Source organism: Pteropus alecto, unplaced genomic scaffold (assembly GCF_000325575.1).
Source record: "Pteropus alecto unplaced genomic scaffold, ASM32557v1 scaffold152, whole genome shotgun sequence".
Taxonomy (NCBI): Eukaryota; Metazoa; Chordata; class Mammalia; order Chiroptera; family Pteropodidae; genus Pteropus; species Pteropus alecto.
The window spans coordinates 7,487,038-7,493,031 of NW_006432227.1; the positions used below are offsets into that span (position 1 = coordinate 7,487,038).

General features: G+C 33.1%; 1 protein-coding gene across 2 annotated transcripts in view; it reads left to right on the forward strand.

Annotated features, from left to right (window-relative positions):
• Positions 1-5,994, forward strand: part of CDH12 (cadherin 12) — a 332,500-nt gene that overhangs the window by 256,912 nt on the left and 69,594 nt on the right. The window lies entirely within an intron of this gene.

Consider the following 5,994-nt stretch of genomic DNA (forward strand, 5'->3'; position numbering starts at 1 on the left):
TATATGAGATGCTCAGAGTTGTTACCCAACAATTAATTGCCAGCACTCTAATTTTTGTTAGTCAGTAAATAAATTTCCATGGGGAGGTTTGGAGAATCTGAGGAGTTTAACTTTTGAATGAAAAAAACAGTTGAATATCAGTCTTGAAAGAGTTCAGATTGCATTTAGTGATTCATGGCACAACACTGAATGATTTGGATATATTCAAAATCCTGTAACCGGATGATTAATCTACAATAATGAGTACGTTATTTTGTAAAGTGATGATTGAGTATTGTTTCAATTTGTACCATAAATTGCTACAATTAAAAGAAATGAAATTTTACCCCTTTGTTATAAAGTTGAAAATTTTAACAACCATTTTGAAATGGGCTCCCTGTGTGCCAGTTATTATAACCAATTTGTATGCGTTAACTCATAAATGTGTTTCATGAGGTTCTGACTATTTATATGTCTATTTTGGATTTGAAATAACAGAATTTTAGAACAGTTAAGTGAATTGCCAAATTCTTAATGCAACTCAAAGTATAAAATTCAACACAAAAAGGGATTTATGGTCTCAAATCATCAAAATTCTCGATGGTTGAGTTTCATTCAAGTTTGAGTAAGAGTCTCCATTTTTTCCCTGGGATTTCTAAATTTGTCATCTCTCGTATGTGACTGTCTCTAGTCACATTTTCCTCAAGGTTTTAGAGTAGCTAAAGCAGCTCCAGACATTTGTATACCAGCATTCAGAGAAAAAAAAGAAAAAGAACATTTCTAAAAGGTCTCAGCAAACATATCCTCTGGTTTTATTGATTTGAAATGGGTCACATAATCAATCATTATTAGCTAGAGAAAAAAAAAAGAGGCTTGTGTTTGTTAGTTTAGACTTGAGCAAAATGGCTTTAAAGGAGTTAAACTAACATATATAGATATGTGAAGGAGGTAGTGCTATATGAGTATGCATGTGAACATTTTTAAAGATTAGGTAGGATTAATTTTTGGAAGGGATTACTATACTATCCATTAAAAGTACATTATTATCCTTATAAAATTAAAATAATTTGCAAAATATATATCTATTTAATTAAGGAGCTGTTTCTAGGATTTAATACTTCTGACTCATGGGTTACACAAACACTTTTATTTTTCCTTCCACTAAAACTAGATAGACAGATAGAGAAATAGATAGGAAGGCAGAGGCAGATAGATAGATGTATAGCTAGAAGAGGAAATAGATAGACAGACAGACAGACAGACAATATATTGATATATGGAGGCCAGATGCATGGATGGATAGATGGATAAATAGAGAGATCGACAGTAGATCTTTCTAACCCTTAACATGACAAAATCATCCAATCAAGTAAAAACAAATAATTTTAGATGTGCAGGGTGTGTATTAAATCAAATAATTAATCACATTAATCGGTCATTTACACCTTGGCTAAAAGCATTTGAATCAAAAGTAGCGATTTATTTATCCTTTAGGAATATGATGCTGCACAGAAAATATGCAGAGCTTACTGAATTATAGCTTAGGGACACTGAGTGAATGAATTCCAAACCCATATATTTGATCATGATTCTATGATGTTTCCCATAAAAATAATTTTCAAATGTCATTAGGCACAGAGGAGGCAATGTTGTACCACTGCTGGATATCTGAGTTCAGTATGTGTCACTGGGAGCAGACATTAGCATTTGTACTGGGTTCCTGGTATAGAATTCTTGGCACACAAAGGAGAGATAAAATGCTCATAAAAATGGATTCACTTATCCATCAAAGTACAGTTGACTCACAAGGTATAAATATGTATAGTCTAAAATATTTAGGACATCTCTAAGAGGAAAGTTTTATAACATTAGAGTACTTTTGGATCTTTGGACTGAATAACAAATCATAAATTGATGTCACAGCATTAGCTGTGCCAGGGGACACTGTGAGGCTGGACTGAGCAGGGTTGGAACTGGGGGCAGAGAGAAAGCAAATTTCCTGCTTCGATCCTAGAAGTATACAGTTTAAGGGGGGCATAACTTCTGCTCTGAGAATTTTTTATGACATGTCTTTTCTAGGCTGTAAAAGTTCTGATTTCAGATGGATATAACAAGTATACAAATTTCTTTCATGGTTCTCTAACAAAGTTGTCCAATCATCATAGTCTACTTGTTTGGATTTTAATACATTTTAAATACATATTTCAAATTTCATTTTTATAACATTTGGGAGGTAAAATCAAGATCACTATATGAACGTTAAGGTGTGAGACTTAACAGGAATCATGCTAGTGTTACACATATGAGAGTTGTTATCCTGTGGGGTGGTGGTAAAGGAGAATAGAAAGTATGTGCGTATTTATTTTATTTTACATACATTTAAGTAACACCTACTATGTGGAACACTCTCATAGTTTCATTATAAATATTAACTCATTTAATACTGCTGAAAGTAGATAATATTTTTTTTACTTTTTTTTGTTTATAGGGAATCTAATATAGAGGTTAAGTAATCAGCTTGAAGTCACACAATTGGCTAGTGGCTGATCTAGGATTCAAACCCAGGCACCAAAGCTCCAGAAATAAATATGGCCTTCACAGTGATGAGCAATGCAACCTTTCCTAATTGAGAAATCTTCTAGGTTAACTATATGGTACTAGGCTTCTCAGCTCTGGGTACTTATTAGACTTTCCTATCTGCTGAGATTTTAAAAATTTCTGATACTTGGCACACTCAGAAAGATTAAATTAGATTTTCTGATGAAGGGCCAGGGTATGGTATTGTTAATCTATGTAAATGCCTTATTTATATACAGCATTTGTTGAAGATAAAAAAGGCAGAGACGTAATTTTTTACTTTTAAGGGCAAATATAGAAAGAGAATCCACAGAAGGAAGCTAAGATACAAGTGTTAATGAGCAATGCAGTGAAATCTAATGTAAAATGAATTAAAGGACCCAATAACTTGAAAGGCTATACTCACCTGCTGTACATCTATGCTTAATTTTACTTTATAATTAAACATGAGCTTTTAGCAGACCTCATACTTCAGTCTTATAGTATACAAGCCCTTTGTGGAATCTCATACCTCTGTACACACACACACACACACACACACACACTCACACACACACACTCTGTCTTGATTCTGAAAACCTTTCTGCCTTATATTTCTTTGCTGCTTAATGTCTTGTTTTATGTAATAATATGTACATTTATTTTCAATTCTATTTGAAAAGAAATTTCTACACATTTATCCTCCTATACCTAACTCTAACTGAATTATTTCTCGTTTATAATGCAATGTACATGAGGAAAAAGCAAAAGAAAGTGATATACCCTGTGAAATGTCTTTCTTGTCCTGTTTATGCTAATCAGTCCTGAGAAGAGCTTTATGTTATTCAGCAAAGAAATTTATATTAACTCTCCTTGGGTTTGCATTCCATATTGTGAATAAGTCTCGTTTATAGGATTTTTTAATGTAATGTTACTCATTTTTGGTTCTGCTTTCTTAACAGAACAGTGAGATACATTAGAAAGTCAAGACAAGTTAAACTCCCAAATTAATGTTTAAAAAAGACTGCAAAGGCCATAAGTAGCTGCCAGGTCACCTGTCCAGAGTATTGTGTGTATAGTATTTGTGTCCTTTGTGTGTATATATGAGTGCTACAATTATTCAACCGATAAACATTTATTTGGGACTTACTTCATTTCAGATACTAGTCTGTATGTATATAAAGAATGAATATGGAAGGACTGTTGTTGTAAAAAAATCTGTAGTTCATGAAAAGAATGCACGACGTATTGAGTTTCAAATAATCGAAATGTACTAAGGCTCATGGGAGTACAGAAGAGTGGACAAATTATCTCTGCTTAGGTCAGAAAACCAAGGATTTACAGAAGTGACTGTGGAGCTAGGACATCAAGGGTGAGTAGGATTTCTCCAGATGTGGGAGGCAAATGCCCTCCAGGGAGCAGGATCACTTGTTTAAGAGCACAGAGGCATGAAAGAGCCTCAAATAAACAGTCAATAAGCCTGAGTGGTCACGGCTTGGGTTCTCTGACAGCACAGTCAGAGACTACTCTGGGAGGAACATTGAAACCCATTCATGTCACGCTAGTTATAACATGTCAATGAATTTAGATCAGTCATTTTTTTAATAGAAATAGAAACCCATTAGAGAGTTTTATAAAAATATTTTAATTATTTTTTTTAATAAAAGAGTAACATGATAAAATTTTTTGTTATGAGACAGTGACTCTGATGCTCAAGTGTGAAAATGAAGCTGGAAGAGGAAGCAATCAAGATGCCTTTTCAGCCTTGCAATTGAGTGACTAAGGGTCCAAGCCAATTGAGACAGTTTCAGGGGTGATAAAAAGCAAAGAAAATATTCAATGAATAGCATTTTCATATCAAAAATACTCTATAGAGGCCATAAACTAACTTTAATTCACTTTTTTTTTTCATGTATTTCTGGAAAGATTGTTTATGTAATACCCCGAATGCAAAAATTTCATAGAATATAAAACTGCCTTGCTAGATGTGGCACTAGACAGAGTAAATAATTGTATGACATATTGTTTTTTATTGTATGTTGAGAATAGTACCTGGTGCATGGTCTGTTTATTGAAAAAATAAATTAAGGAATCAACAAATTAATGCCTACTTTAGCTGAAATCGTGAGTTAGTAGGGCTCAAGCTTTACTCCCACCTCTCTACCGTTTTGTATGAGAATGTTTTTAGTATCAATAAGAATGATTTTAATATCACTGAGCTTCAATTCTATGATTGTAAATTCAGATACTGTTAGAGTATTTCTAAAATTCAACCTCTGCCTTGATAATATTGATCTGAATGAAATCAAATAAATAAAGCACATTTAATACATGACCAGATGCAAGCATTATCTGGGCACGTGTGGTTGCATTGTGAAAGCAAACTGACTTTCTCAGTCTGGGCTCCAGAACCCATACTCTCATTGTAGAGAGTGTGAATAGAATATTCATATTACTCATACTCTATAGAGGCCATAAGTTAACTTTAATCCACTTATTTTTCCCATGTATTTCTCAAAAGTTTGTTTTAGAATTTAGAAAGAACTTAGAAAGAAAAGATAATAATAATAAAAAAACACCTAATCTAGCCAAAAACAGCAATATTTATATAGAGAATATTAGGCATAATTTAATATTTGTAGACTTTGACTGTATAACAAGTGGGATAAGGTGATAATGTTGATACAAGTGAGTTATTTTTCTGGGGGAAAAATCACTTCTTGGAATTTGGGAGGGAAGAGAGGAATTTATTTATGTAACTGTTCATTTCTACAGCATTAAAGAGAATGTAATTTTGGTGAATCTTTAATACAGGTCCTCAATGCCCGTTGGTCAAGTAATTATTAATGATTGTGTAAATGTTGACAATGGTGATGATGAATTATGGTGAATAGTATCAGTTGTCATTTTTGATGTTTTAAAAATGTCTGCCTACGTTCCTTCTAGAAGTTTTCTTTCTTGAGAAAGGCATTGTAATAAAGCATATTGTTCATCTGTCAATACAGCTAGAATTTACCGAAGCATCTTAAGATACAGTTTTTGGCAATGAATGTCTACCAAATATTATTTCTTACTTTTATCACCACTATAACACTTTACTTAATTTTTAAAAAGTAGAAGTGAAGAGAATACTTTCAGCTTTCAGACTAAACCTTTAATATTTAGTTTGTTCTCATTTTGTGCTGCCTTAAGAAAAAAGCCTAAATGAGTAACTGAAAGGGTAGGAGCGATCCTGCATTCCCCAAACTGAGCAGTTCCTTCTAATACCTCCAAGAGATGTAGAGTGCTCTGTCCACTGCATATCTTTGGCAGAACATATCACTCCCTTCATGCTCAGTAGAGGTATCCTGCCTTCATCAGCAACAAACTTATTTTATTATATCAAGTTCAATAATTTTGATTTTACTTTGTTCTCAACTTAAAGTAGTAGCATTGAACAAGAAATTAAAAAGAGATACT